Genomic DNA, 14615 nt, shown 5'->3' with positions numbered 1-14615 from the left:
AAGTGCTGGCACTTAACACCCATAACCCGGAAGGCAGTTGACCGACTCATAGGGTGGTGACCTCCTGTTACAAACGACGCCATGGTTTGGAATGTTCATTACCGCCAAGGACCTGGTTAGAGGTATAAAGACTTTTTCACATTATCTAATTTTTTTTCCTCTTGTGGGTTTTTTTTTTTTTTGGTGTGTTGTACAGCAGTATAATTTTTTCACTTATTTATTCCATCAGTAGATATGGTTTGTACAATGTACAATGGTTCCATTTCAGAAAAATAAAAAACTTTCAGATCATGAACAATGCCCTGTGGCTCTGTAGCAGCACAATAAAGAGTCAGACCCCATCAATGGGGAGCATGTCTGTCAGCAGCTGCCCTGGTGTCCGCCTCAGCTGCGTGGCCCTGACTCTGTACCAGACACTCCTGTCCCACAGTCTGCTCTTAACTGCCATCATTAGGCACCAGTGGGTGCTGTGGGTGAGTGTCATGGACCACCTTATGCCGGCCAGGCAACTTCAGGACTGCCTGGTGCAAAAGTCATATAGCCAGTCAGAGCCCAGGTCTAAAAGCCACGCATGGTCCTCCAGCCTGGGACCTGGCCTTGGCCCTGACTCTGGGAAGCTGTGGCTTGAGGCAGGGACAGTGAGAGGCTGATTGCAAATTTGTCTTGACTTGTCTTAACTCCCCATCTGGGGACTTGGGTTCAGGCCAGAGCCAGAACCTTCCCCCAGGGCCCTTGCCCCTCCCCTCAGTTCAGATGCCCTCTGGGAGTTGTCTTTGTGTTCCCTTTTTTTCTCCGTCCCTCTCACTTCCTCACCTGACACCCATCCCTGGGGGAGCCCTGATGAGGAAAGGGTAGGAATATTGCTGAGTCAGCTCTGGTCTCTCGCCACTGACCACCCGGAGGCAAATGTTCTCTCTCTCCGTGTGTGCGTGTGTGCCCCCCTCTCTCCCCATCCCTCCCTTACATAGCGTTCCAGTGTTTTCACCAGGACTCGTTGCTCAGCAAAATAAGCTCCTGAAATGGGAAGTTCAGCTTGACACAATGCAGATCCTAGGAGCCTGTTTGCTTAAGAGAACCGAGGGCTGTGGCTGGTGTCCTCACCCCCCGCCCCCGCCCCGTTCTGCCCTTCCTGTGTGTCTGTTCCCTGGGGCTCAGCCCAGGAAGAAGGTCCTTTCCGTCCAGACCTGTCTCTGCGGGTCCTCCCCTCTCTCTCTGCCACTCTTGTCCCCTCCGTCTCAGGTCTCTGTCCCTCAGTCATTCCGTTTCCTGTGCTCTGCCTCTCGGCTCCTCTGTCTCAGCTTCCCCGTCTCCCTCCACTCTCCCTCCACCGGGGAGCAGTCACGCACAAGGCCTTCCACGCACCCATTGTGCACCTTCGGTGTGCTGAGCCGGGGTCAGCAGTGACTCAGACTTGACCCTTGCCCTCTGGGCAGAGAGGGGAGCCATCCGGTGCGCTGAGGAGAGGTGCATTTCGATGGCGTGGCCATGAGCCTCCTATGGTGGTAGAAGGAGCCCGCGTGCCACCAGGAAGCTCGTTTCCCCTTGTGGACGAGGAGGTTTGTGAGCCAGGGCTGTGCTGGATGGAGGTCAGGGTTGCCAGGGCGGCATGGAGTGGAAATGGCCGCACAGGAGGTGGGGGCAGGACAACCAGGGAACCGGGACAGTAGGCCCAACAGGAAGGGCTACGTACCCCCAGGGGAGGTGGGCCAAGGGGTACCCCAGGCAGGTAGGGCAGGGAAAGGTGAGCTGGGGGAGGTAGTTAGAGAAAGCTCTCGCCCAGGTCAGCATCTTGACCAGCCCAGCAAGTGCCATGGAGCTCACTGGTTGGTCTCAGGGGATTGTAACCCCTAGACACCGAGTCTACCTTCCCCGCCTGCATGAGGACGCATCTTCTTCAGGGGCAGAGACACACCAGCTCCTTTGCCAGTTGCATTCCCTTCTTCTTCCAGTAGGGGTCCCCCTCACCCACTCTCTGTCCCAAAGGTGGCGGCCATTTGACCCAGGCCTAGGCCCTTTCCCCCTGGCAACAGCAATTGGTTCAGGGGTGATCACATGACCCAAAGTGGCCCAGTGAGAGTCAGCTCCTGCGATTTTTTGTGGGAACCATGGAGGAAGTTCTGATGGAGTGCTGGCTGGCATTGTTCAACGGAGCTGAGCCGCCGGGGCCACCTTGGCTCCAAGGTGGGGAGAAGCCTGCCTGAGACCGAAGACAACACGGGAGCAAGTTCCGAGATGGTGACTGTGGGCTTTCTGAGAGCAGCCTCCAAGTACCTGGCCCCAGCTGGCCCTGAAGCTGGCTCTTCTCCAGAACTTTCCGTTCTGAGCCAGTACACGCCCTCGATAGCTCAGGTCCGCTCACGCTGGCCTTTCCCATGTGAGCCCGACTCCTCTCACCCGGGGCACAGAGAGTTTCCCCGGGCACATCCAGGAGTGGTTACCAACATGGCGGCTCTGCCTCCTAACTGGGGGTGTCCCTCTCCCCCTCCAGACTGCTCTCCTTTCAGTGCACCCACGGGACAAGGACTTGGAAGTTTCACAGCTAGGACAAGAAATAAACAGAGGATAACACGGACCCATTTTGGACTTTCAAGACAGCCTTTTCTATAATCCTCAGGGACCCAGCACTTTAGCGCTGTGTGACCTCAGGTAAGTATCTCAACCTCCCTGGGCCCCAGTTCCCTCATCTGGAAAGTGGGGAGAATAACAGTGCCTACTCAGGACATTGTGAGGATCAAATGAATAGCATGTGAAATGCTTGGGACAAACCCTGACACATAGTGATTTGCAATAAATGTTAGCTACTATTGTTATTATCATCACAGTCGTTATCCTCAAGCTGTTTAGACTCCAGACGTCCAGCTCCTAGAAAATGAGGCAAGGGAAGGCCAGGGCTGCCCATCCCCCAGGGCGTTGGGCTTGCCCTCTGAGTTACGCCTTGCCCTCTTCAGACACCTCTTCTCCAAACGATCGGCCCTGGACTGACCAACCTGGCACATCCAGCGTCGTGCTTTGGGGTTTGAGTGGAAACCACCAGGAAACGAGCAGGACAGAAACCTGGCTGAGCCAAGGGTGTGAGCAAAGGGCTGGAGGTTGGACGAGACCACCCCACACCGCTGCCCCTACCACAGTGCTGCCGCAGGCGCTGGCTGCATGGTAATCCGGGCCTAGGCAGGAGCTCAGGGGAACAGGCCGCTGAGGGTACGATTTTCCAGTCTCTCCTTCACTTTGCTGTCGCTCCCCAGATTCTCAGAGGACAGACGGCTGGGAGGCAAGGGTCAGGACATGGTGCCAGGCCTGTGGACCCTGCCTCTCTCTGGGATACCCGGAGACACTGGTGTCTGTGGCCGCACTGGGTGACGTGGGCTCCATGCCTTCCTCTCCCAGACCCTGGCAGAAATAACCTGCTTTGTACTGAAGAATCTCAAGAGGCTCTGACCTCCTACTTTTCCCTCCCTGAGGACTCCCTCAGCGATGAGCTCATCCGCCTTCATGCAGCATGGCCCTGAGTGGTTGTGTGGAGCTGGGATCCGTGTCTTGTTGCACAGACAGAGAGACTGAGGCTGGCAGTGACGGCACAGGGCCCGTGGGGACTCGGCGAGGGAGGCTCCGGAATCCAGCCCCTCTTCCCCTGGATGGGACCTATCTGGCCCGCCGCTAGTTTTTGTGGGTGAGGCGGTGGAACCCAGCCACACCCATTTGTCTGAGACACACCCATTTGTCTGAGACACACTGGCAGAGCCAGGGAGTTGCTGCAGGGGCTGTCTGGCTGTCACAGTCACGCGTGTGCACCCTCTGCCCCTACAGAAAAGTTTGCCCACTGCTGCCCTCAACCACGCTCTCCTACTGAAACTCTTATTAAAATAGCAGTAATTGCCCTGGCTGGTGTAGCTCAGTGGATTGAGTGTGAGCCTGCGAACCACACGATCGCAGTTCGATTCCCAGTCAGGGCACATGCCTGGGTTGCATACCAGTTCCCAGCGGGGGACTCACGAGAGGCAACCATACATTGATATTTCTCTCCTTCTCTCCTTCCCTTCCCCTCTAAAGATAAAAAAATAAAAATTAAAAAAAAGCAGTAACTGCCTACTGTGTGCCAGGTACCGTGCATGACTTTTCTGAATGTTTTGCCCACATGTAAGGGGTAGCTTGGTGAATTTCACACCCTAAGTACACCTGCACAGACAGCACCTGGGTCAAGAACCAGCTGGTCACTAGTCCCTGGACACGGCCCCCACCCCTCCCGGTCCGTACCGTCAAAGCGTGACTGCTACCCAACTTCTCTTCCCACAAATGAATTTTGCCTGTTTGGGGGCTTCATATTCATGGGTTCATACAGACGCGCTCTGCCATGTGGTCCGGCCCCTTTCACTCTCCTCCGCGTTTGTGGGATTCTTTGGGGTTGTGGCGTCCACTGGAGTCCACTCACTACGGATGCAGGGAGTCTCCCATGGGGCGAGGCCGCCCCTCCTGCTGCTGGGCGTGGGAGCTGCTTCCAGTTTCTGGGGTGAATCATGACCATGCAAGACGCTGGGCTCCGTTACTCCGTTTCAGCCTGGCTTTACCCCTGGGGGGGGGGCCAGCGTGTGGCCCCACCTGAGAGATGTGAAGCCTGAAGTGCAGACGCAGCGTGGGGGTGGGGGGCGGGGGGCCCCTGGGCGCAGGTGGCCATGCTTGCTGCCCTCGTTCTCTGTCTTCCCGCTCAGGTGCCGGCTTGAAAGTCTCTCGCCGTGATTACAGACTGTAGGATCCCATTTACATGAACTTTCTAGAATAAGCAGAACGACGGCTTCAGGAGGAGAGCCTGTTGGTCTGAGGCTGGGAGCCAGGGCTGGCTGCATGGAAGCAGGAGGACGTGATTTTGGATTGTGCGCTGAAAGTGGGTGAATTTCAGGGGGCCCAACATAGAGCTCAGTGAAGCTCAGAAAAAAGCGCCGAACCCACATGCCTCAATGTCTTCTCCCCGCCCGTGCCTCAGTTTCCCTTAGAGACGTAATGTTGGCCGTGCCAGCTGTCAAAGGCTGTTCGGCCACAGTTTCCCAGGGCCCTCCATGATTAGATGCTTGCCACCAGTTCGATGACTCCCTACAAAGGTGCCGCCGGTCTGGGGCGGGAGGGGGGTGGGGTCTCCCTGTCCAGAGGTGACATGTGAAACATCCTGTTTGCTTCTCCATGTCCGACCTGCCACCTGCTGGGGCGGGAGAGCCGCGCGCGGCGGATGCCCAGGCCCCAAACTGTTTCTCCAAGTGGTCCCCCGAGACGGCGGCTGCCTTTCAGTGCCTGAGCTTGTTTGTTTTCAGAGGGACGCTGCCAGACCGCCAGGCCACCCCTGCCCTTTCATGGTTTGTTTTATGTAAAAAACTTCAGGAGGCGAGCGAGGCGGGAAGCCACCTGAAACCACTTCTTCTGCCAGCAAAGACCCGTCATGGGCCCCAGCGTCAGGTTTGAGAAATGTGTGGGGCCAGGGTGTCCCCTCGCTGACCCCCGGCCCCCAGAGCCCCGGAGAGCCTGATGGTGTTAATGATCATCACAGACATTTGGTAATGGACACAGGGACGGTTGGACACCCCTGTGCGAAGTGAACGGACCTCGGCCTGTGCCTCACACCTGATAGAAAATTCTCTCAAAATGGGTCGTAGACCACAACATAACTCTAGAAATTCTAGAGGAAGACTTTTTCTATGGGAGAACAGCTTTGTGAGCTTGTGGTTCTGCAAAGCTATTTCAGACATCAAAGCACTAGCTATGAAAGAAAAAAGTGATAAACTGGGCTTCATCAAAATTCCAAGCTTCCCGTCTGCTGAAGAACTGTGAAGAGACAAACCACAGACAGACAGATGATTCTCGCAAAACACTCATCTGATACAGGCCTGGTACCTAGAATATATAAAGAACTCTCAAAACTCAATAATAAGAAAGCCAGAATCCCTACTCCCCCCAAAACTAGCAAAATACTTGCATAGGCACTTCATTTAAAAAGTGTACAGAAAGCAAATAAGCACATGAAAGATAGGGAGCATTATTAGTTATCAGGAAAATGCAAACTGAAACCACAATGAGATGCCCTACATTTGCCCTGAAAGAGCCACAAAGGTAGGCCACGCCAAATGCCACTGAGGATGGAGACCGATGCAAATTCTCCTACGTGCTGGTGGGGAGAGAAGATGGTACAGCCACCAGGAAAATAGTTTGGTAGGCCCCTATAAAGCTGAACGTGAACTTGGCCCACAACCCGGCAAATCCCACTCCCAGGCATTTGCCGAAGAGGAAACGTACAGAAGCCCCTGTGTGAGTGTTTGCGCCGGCCTCATTCCTAATCACCCGCAACTGGGAGCTGGCCTTGAACTGCTGAATGGGTCTGGGAACTGGCCTTGAACTGGTGAGTGGGTCAACAAACGGTGCTACGTTCCAAGTAAGGAGAAGCCAGACTCAAGGCTACTTACTGAATGATTCCGTTTCTATAAGGCCCGACTGTAGGGACCAGAAGCAGATGGGTGGTGGTGAGGGGCTGGGCCGGAGAGAGGGGCTGGCCGCCAAGACCTGAGAGAGGTGTGTGCGTGTTGGAACTAGTTTGTGTCGGGACTGGTGCTGGTGAGTCCATGGCTGTCTGCCTGTCAAACTCGTGGAACTGCCCAGGAACCAGAGAACGTTTCTGCATGCAGTTGGTGCCCCAGTAACACAAAAGTGAAAATAACAACAGCCAACGTAATGCCTCGTGCTCTGTGCCAGGCGCTGTTTGAAGCCCTTGCCACGTGTGAACTCACTCAGTCCTTGCAACAACCCTACGGAGTAGGTACCAATTATCTCCAAACGGTGAGAGTTTGGCCCCCAGAGCCCTCTCCTCCTCTCGGTTTCTAGCCCCCCTCAGTCTGATCCCCAGTGCCCTGTTCCTGCTGTGACCCTCTCCTCCCCTGTGGCTCTCTTCTCTGTCTCACAGCCACGCAGGGAAAGCTTCCACTAGCTTGTTCCACTGGGGAACGCACCGCTAACACAAGGCTCAGCAGGGATTTCAGACTCAAATGCCTACAGGCACCGGGCAGGTGGGGTCTCACTGGATCAGCAAAACCCCCTGGGACAGTAGGGGTTTGGTGGGGGCCGTGGAAAGCTGGGGAGGACATGTCGTGTCTGAAGGGGACGGTTCCTCCTTAGCTCCAGCTGCCCCCAGGTGGAAACAAAACAGGTCCAATGTTGTCGGACCCTCCGACAGCTCAATAAACTCTGACGTGCTTATGTTTCTGCCATGATTTTAAAAAATGAGCCAGTAAGCCACATTAAAAACAAACAAACAAAAAAACTGTTTAGTCCTGGCTGCTGTAGCTCAGTGGATTGAGCGCAAGCCTGCAAACCAGACGATCATGGTTCGATTCCCAGTCAGGGCACATGCCTGAGTTGTGGGCCGGTTCCCAGCAGGGGACCCACCAGAGGCAACCACACATTGATATTTCACGCCTTCTCTCCTTCCCTTCCCCTCTAAAGAAAAATAAATAAATAAAATCTTTAAAAAAATAAATTTTGTATTGAGATACCGGGTTTTACTATTATAAAGACATGGTCACCCCTTTCTGCTTCTCCAAAGTCACCCCCAAAGTGCAAGAAAACAAGATGCAGAGGGGGAAACTCCGCAGCTAATGAAATAAGGCAGCGTCCGTCATCCAAACCACTGTATGAGGACGTGGAAAGGAGGATGGAGGAATGGAAGTGAACTTCGTTGGGCCGAGGAAGAACAGACCCAAGCGCTGGAGACGTGGGGCCGCCTGCGCAGGTTGGTCCTGCGCTGACCCTAGAAAACCTCAGGCATCGCAGGCATTGGGTACTGCCGAAGGCAGAGGACTCAAAACAGGGTTTGGTGGGAAGTCTGCCTGAGTGTGAGCCAGTCCGGTGGCTGGGCTGCCACCCCCGATCCTGCAGAGTCTCGGCTGACTGCCCCGCTCAGCCCTCCCCTGGAGACTGGAGATGGAGCATCTGGAGAAATCAAATCATGGAGACTCCAGAATCAGTAGGCTGGGAGGAGTGAGGGGAGGGAGGTGTCAGGGGCTGCACGCAGTGGGTGGTACTTCAGTGGTGTGGGCAGAGCAAACAGCAAGGCTACTGTCCCCTTCCCTGGCCTTGCTCCAGAGCTAAACTTATACTGTACCCCCCCCCGCCCCGCAGAAGGCAACTGGGGGTCGTCTGTGCCATCTGAACCACCCAGCTTCTGAAAAGAGTCTCCCATCTAAAGGCTTCCTGGCCACCCACTGACTCACAGCGGACAAGCCATGTTCCAGCTGCATTGCACACTCATCCTGTGAGTCATCCTAACGGACATCAGACTTTTGAGGAAAGCTTCCCACGTAAAGAGAGAGTTCAGAATAAACAAACGGTGCCCTGGCTGGTGTGGCTCAGTGGACTGAGCACCAGCCTGTGAATGACTCTCAGTCGGGACACAGGTCCCCAGCCGCGGGTGTGCTAGAGGCAACCAGTCAGTGTTTCTCTCTTTCACCCTCCCTCCCCTCTCTCTAAAAACCAATAAATAAAATCTTCAAAAGGAGGAAGAGGAGAAGGATGGGAAGAAATAAACAAGGTAGGGAACAAAACATAACTTGAAATACATGCAAAATAATATTCTTGGAGAGATGAGACGATATTGCATCTGTGAAACAAGATCAGGATCCTCTCCATCTGAAGAAATAACACTCAGAAAATGAGAAAGAGTTCTAAGAAAAAAGAAAGTAAGTGCGGCATAAATTACGTTTTGGGTAAAATTTCCCCAAAGCTCGGTCAAAGCAACAAAGAGAAAACATAATAACATTAGAGAGTCAATTCATCAAGTCTGACATCTCACGGAAGTTCCTGAAAGAGAGAAGAGGAAAAATGTAAGGGAGAAAATATTTTTTTTTAGAGACTATGACAAAACACCCCTAACCGAAGGCATGAATCTCCAGGCTAAATGTCCACAGGGTAGCCAACCTCATTAAGTGTAGCAGGACCCCCACCAAGGCACATAATCACAACATTCAAAACACCAATGACAGAAGGTTCTAAAGCTCCCAGAGAAAAACACGGGTCACAGAGGAACGATCCAGGATAAGAATGAATGTCTCCAGTGCAACTTCAGAAGATCCGGTACGGTAGGGCAATAACTGTTCAATCTGGCGGGCAAATGATTTTCAGACCATATTTCTTTACCCAGTCAAACTATGAAACAAGGGTGCAGGTAAGCTAAAATCACATTGACATGTGCAAAGTCTTGAAAATTCTGCTTTCCATGATCTTTCTGGAAAGGCCTACTGGAGGATGTGCTCCTGTACAACAAGAAGTGTGTACGTTAAGAAAACAAAGACAAAGGATCCAGGAAAAAGTAGATTTGTCACAAGAAAAAGGAAGTAGCGAATCGAAAGGTCATCAAGTTCAATTCCCAGTCGGGGCACATGCCTGGGTTGTGGGCCGTCCCCAGTAGGGGGCGTAGAAGAGGCAACCACACATTGATGTTTCTCTGCCTCTTTCTCCCTCCCTTCCCCTCTCTACAAATAAATAAATAAAATCTTTATTTTAAAAAAAGGAAGTAAATTTCCAGGAGGGCAATAGCTGTGTGTTAAGCTTGGACCACAGCCAGTCCAGATTGTCAAGGCACCGGAGGGAAAATTGAGGCTAGTAGGATATGACTGGGTTGACTCTGTGAAAATCACATTGAAAGATATTTAACGAGCTATTGGCTGATGAAGGAAGACTTAACGCATAGTTGCAAAGGAAGCTAAGGAAATGGAAAAGCGAGGCAATTGTTAACTCCAGGAAAAACAAAAGTTTGAAAAATAAAGGAAAATCAGAGTGCACAACTTGGCTGAAGAACACACAATATTTTTGTGGTGAAAGAAATGAAAACATTTGCCCTGGCTGGTATAGCTCAGTGGATTGAGCGCGGGCCTGCGAACCACACGATCGCGGTTCGATTCCCAGTCAGGGCACATGCCTGGGTTGTAGGCCAGTTCCCAGCAGAGGACTCAAGAGAGGCAGCCATAAATTGATATTTCTCTCCTTCTCTCCTTCCCTTCCTCTCTAAAAATAAATAAATAAAATCTTTAAAAAAAGAAAAGAAAGTAAAGTGGTGAGTTAGAGGGTCCTCCTGATAAACCAAGGCTGTGGTTCCGATCCCGGTCAGGGGACGTCCAACCAACGAACGAACAACAGATCTGCCCCCTCCCTGACCTCTCTCAAATGATCTTTTTTAATTGCTGAGAAAAGAAGTAAAATAAAATCATTCTTACATAAGTCAATAGAAGATGCATGAAATTGATGATTCTGGACTAGACATGAGTATTTTTTAATGTGGTGATAAATACTAGAAGTAATAACTAAAAAAATGGAAAGTGATCACCTCTAAAGAGAGGGCGGATAGGACTGAATAACCAGTTCTGGACAGGCAGTAAGGGGCACGGGTGTGGGGGCGGGGCAGACAGAGACCGCTGTTTGTAAGTATAAGCCTTCTAACATGATTTGTTTGTATTATTTATTTATTTATTTATTTTGAAGATTTTATTTATTTATCTTTAGAGGGGAAGGAAAGGAGAGAAGGAGAGAAATATCAATGTATGGTTGCCTCTCGTGTGCCCTCTGCTGGGAACTGGCCTGCAACTCAGGCATGTGCCCTGACTGGGAATCGAACCACGATCCTTTGGTTCACAGGCCCACGCTCAATCCACTGAGCTACACCAGCCAGGGCTATTTATTTATTTAAAAAAAAATTTTTTTTATTTACTTATTTTTAGAAAGAGAGGAAGGACAGGGAGAGGGAGAGGGAGAGAAACATCACTGTGTGGTTGCCTCTCATGCGCCCCCTACTGAGAACCTGGCCTGCAACCCAGGCATGAGCCCGGACTGGGAATCAAAGTGGCAACCCTTTGGTTTGCAGGCTGGCACTCAATCCCCTGAGTCACACCAGCCAGGGCTTTATTAAACAGAAAACTGTACTTGAATAAGAATTAAATTTTAAAAAACCCTGTAAAGTTATAATTCTAAAATTCAATTTTTAATTTTATTTTATTGTATTGCTCTATACTGTTTCTTATGTCTTATCTCCTTCTCCCACTTGAATTCAGCATTTGTTTTGCTGGAAAAAAAACTCTAGGAATTCCTTCAAATATGGGCTGTGGACCAAAAGGCCATTTTACCTTCTATGCTCCCAGGTTTATTGAGGTATAATTTACATATAGTAACATCCACCCTTTTCAGGTATATATTTCAATGAATTTGGAGAAGCCTACACAGTCATGTAACCACCATGACAAATAGTCCCCTTGTTCCTCTCCTGCAGTCAGTCCCCTCCCCTCCCAGCTCCTGGCAACCACTGGTCTGGCGTCTGTCCCTATCATTGCCTTTTCCAGACGTCATATAAATGGCGCCAAACAATATGCGGCTTCTTTTACTTAGCATAATGTTCTTGAGGGTCATTTGTGGCATTGCATTTCTGGGGACCTTTGCAATCCAAAGGGACCGTTGTCACCCGTCATCAGTGCTGCTGGCCCCATATTTGTGGCTGTCTGTTTTCCGGTCTTGTGATCAGAGTACTTCCTGGCTCCCTTGTGGTTGAAAGTGGCCTTGTGATTAGTTCTGGCCAATAATGGGTGAGTACACGTCCCTCCTGGGCCAAACCCTTTAATTAACAATGCAAGATCCTATGGAGCTCTCTGTCCCCCCTGTGACAGCCACGGGTGACATTTTCAGAGGTCACTGCTCCGTTTGCCTGAGTCTTAGAGTGACTACAGCCAGCAGATTCTACTGCCAACCTGTCCTGGACAGGTAGCCAATAGATAGGGAACTTGGACCAGAAGCACACCTTTGGGGGTGTAAGCCATTGACATGTGGGTGTGGTTTGTTCACAACACTGTCTGTACTGAGGCATATAGGGGGCTTGTGTTTTCATCATTGGGAAGTTTTCTTTTGTTGCTGCTTTCATGATTTCCTCTCTCTTTTTTCCTCTGTCTCTCTCACTTTCCTCTTCCCTTCTGGAACAGTTCGGCAGGTGTTGGAACTTTTGAATGTACCCTCCATGTCACTTATCTTCCCGTGTCCTTTTGGCAGTTTTCTGGGACAAATGGTCAGATTAATCCCTTCGCTTACTACTGTGTTTTCCAGCCGCATTTATTTTGCTATTCAGCTCGGCCTTTCCTTTTTATTCATAATTGTGCATTTATACTTATTTTCCAAGACCCCCACTTGCTTCTTTTCCATAATGAGTTGTTGCTTAATACATGCAGAATCTTCTGTATTCTTGGTAAGGCTATTCGTTACTTTAAAAGTCTTCCGTTTGTTGTTAACTTTCCCTCTGCATTCGTTGGCTCCCAGGTAGCTTTCTCCCAGAGCCCTGGCTTACCTTCCCTGTTTGCTGACATCTGCTGGTCTGTAATACTTTGTGCTTGGGAATCCCCATTTGCTTGACTGCAGGTTCCTTTACAAGGGGGTGATGACAATACTTCTGACTTGAAGCAAGGAGCTGGCTCTCTGTGTACTCGTGGTTTGCGGGGTGTGGGAGCTCTTTGTCCTTCCTGGAGTTCTCAGCTCCCTGGGGCTCTGGGGGCCTGCTGGTACTGCCCCCGACTCAGCAGGAATCGAGGCGGGGTCCTCGGCCTGGACGCCCTGCACGCATTTTCCATTTTCCTGAAAACCACCCCAGAGACCCCCTTGGAGTCTCTTACTGTGAGCTTGGAGCCCCCTCTAGATCTCGCTCTTGGGGGTCCTCTGCTTCCTGCCTTTTTAACTGTGGTTTTCCTCGTCTTGCGGCTTCTCTAACACACCGTCTGGGGATAAAGAGTGAGGATTATACACAGCGTTGAGTGCGCACCAAACAGGCCCACAGATCGCCAGTTGTAACATCAGCCTCAAGAGGTTATCTCCTTTCAGGAAACTGATGTTTATGTTGTTTTAATTTAAAAAAGTATACATCCTCCTTCATGGATGTCTTTTGTGTTAAGAAACCAAACAGAAATAGAATCCACTCCAAAGAAAGTATACAAGTAACAATTGTTTCTTTTGGAAGTTAGAAAATACAAAAGAGAAATTAAAGTCACCTCATCCAGAGATGACAAGATAACTGGTGTTGGTTAACCTGGTGCACTTTGTGATATATGCCCATTAATATAGGAATGTATTTATTTTTGAAATTGATATCGAGTTACTGATAAGTTTCTGAAAGTTGTTTTTCCACCCAACAATACAGAGTGGTGTTCCTTCCACGTCAGTAAATATACATTCACATCATTTAATGTGCAGCGTCCCACTATGTTTGGGGCCATAATACATCCAATAACGTCCCTCTTGTTAGACATTACATTGTTTCTGTTTATGCTTTATAGATGGTACTGTGCTCATCATCCTTGTACATGTAGCGTTAGACTAAAATTCTAGAAGTGGAATTTGCTGTGTCAAATGTGGCTGGGCATTCAAGAGTTTATCAAGAAGAAAAACGTTCAGGCCCTGGCTGGTGTAGCTCAGTGCATTGAGCGCGGGCCTGCGACTCAGACGATCGCGGTTCGATTCTCAGTCAGGGCACGTGCCTGGGTTGCAGGCCAGTTCCCTGCAGGCCAACTCCCAGCAGGGGATGCACGAAAGGCAACCATACATTGATGTTTCTCTCCCTCTCTCCTTCCCTTTCCCTCTAAAGATAAATAAATAAAATCTTTAAAAAAAAAGAAGAAGAAGAAAAACGTTCAGCCAAAGGAAGGCAACTCAAAGGCTGGGTGTTCAGGTATTTGCAGCCAGAGGTCCAAGCGGTGGTTTGAGCAAGTGGGAGGTGGCATCTCGAACTCACACTGGAAGCTGGCCACCCCTTGGGACCTACTCCTCCTTAGAGCCATCTAGGAAAGGACAACTGCTGCCACTTTGGTGAGCCCTCCCTCCCTTCCATCCCCAACACTGGCCCCTTCGGGGAGGAGGGTGGGGCAGGGTGATCAGCCTCCACCCAAATCTGGAAGTGAAACTGGCTTCAAAATGGAGCTCAGGGTGCTTCTGGGGAGGGCTCCGGAGGCCCTGCGGGGACTGGCCTGGGTGCTCTGGGCTAGCAGCCTCCCTGGGCCCCTGGATGCCCTGCTACCCCAGCCTCCCCACTCTGCCCCCACCCCAGGCTGGTTTCGAGTTCCTGAAACCCTGATGGCTTTCTAGAAGTGCTCATTATTAGGTTGAACCACAGGAAACTGATGTTTCTGTAGGTCAAAAGTGGTTGAGTGTTGGCATTGTTTAGGAACCTCTGGCTAGGTCAGCCTGCAGCACACTTACTTAGCACTCATGTTGGGCTAGGTGCTTCATCTAAACTCTTCGTTGTAATTTTTTTAACAGTCACAGCTCTCTGGCACATAGGTCTTGCTCCCCACTTGATAGAAAACAAAACTAAGGTTCAGAATTTTCCGTTTCGGAATGGTTCAGGGGCTGGCTCGTCCTCCAAAGGTGCCTCTGCCACTACTGTGATGCCCCAGGAAAATGCCTTGACTTAGCAGAGCCACTTTCCACCTCTGTATTTTTTTTCTTTTAAGATTTCACTTATTTATTTTTAGAGAGAGAACAGAAGGGAAGGAAGGGAGGAAGACTGGAAGAGCCTCTCACATGCTCCCCCCTCCCCAGCAACCCCGGCATGTGCTCGACGGGACTCAACC

Source organism: Sturnira hondurensis, unplaced genomic scaffold (genome assembly GCF_014824575.4).
Source record: "Sturnira hondurensis isolate 20B ecotype Veracruz unplaced genomic scaffold, ASM1482457v3 Scaffold0007406, whole genome shotgun sequence".
Lineage (NCBI taxonomy): Eukaryota > Metazoa > Chordata > Mammalia > Chiroptera > Phyllostomidae > Sturnira > Sturnira hondurensis.
Note: the sequence above shows the minus strand (reverse complement) of the source record.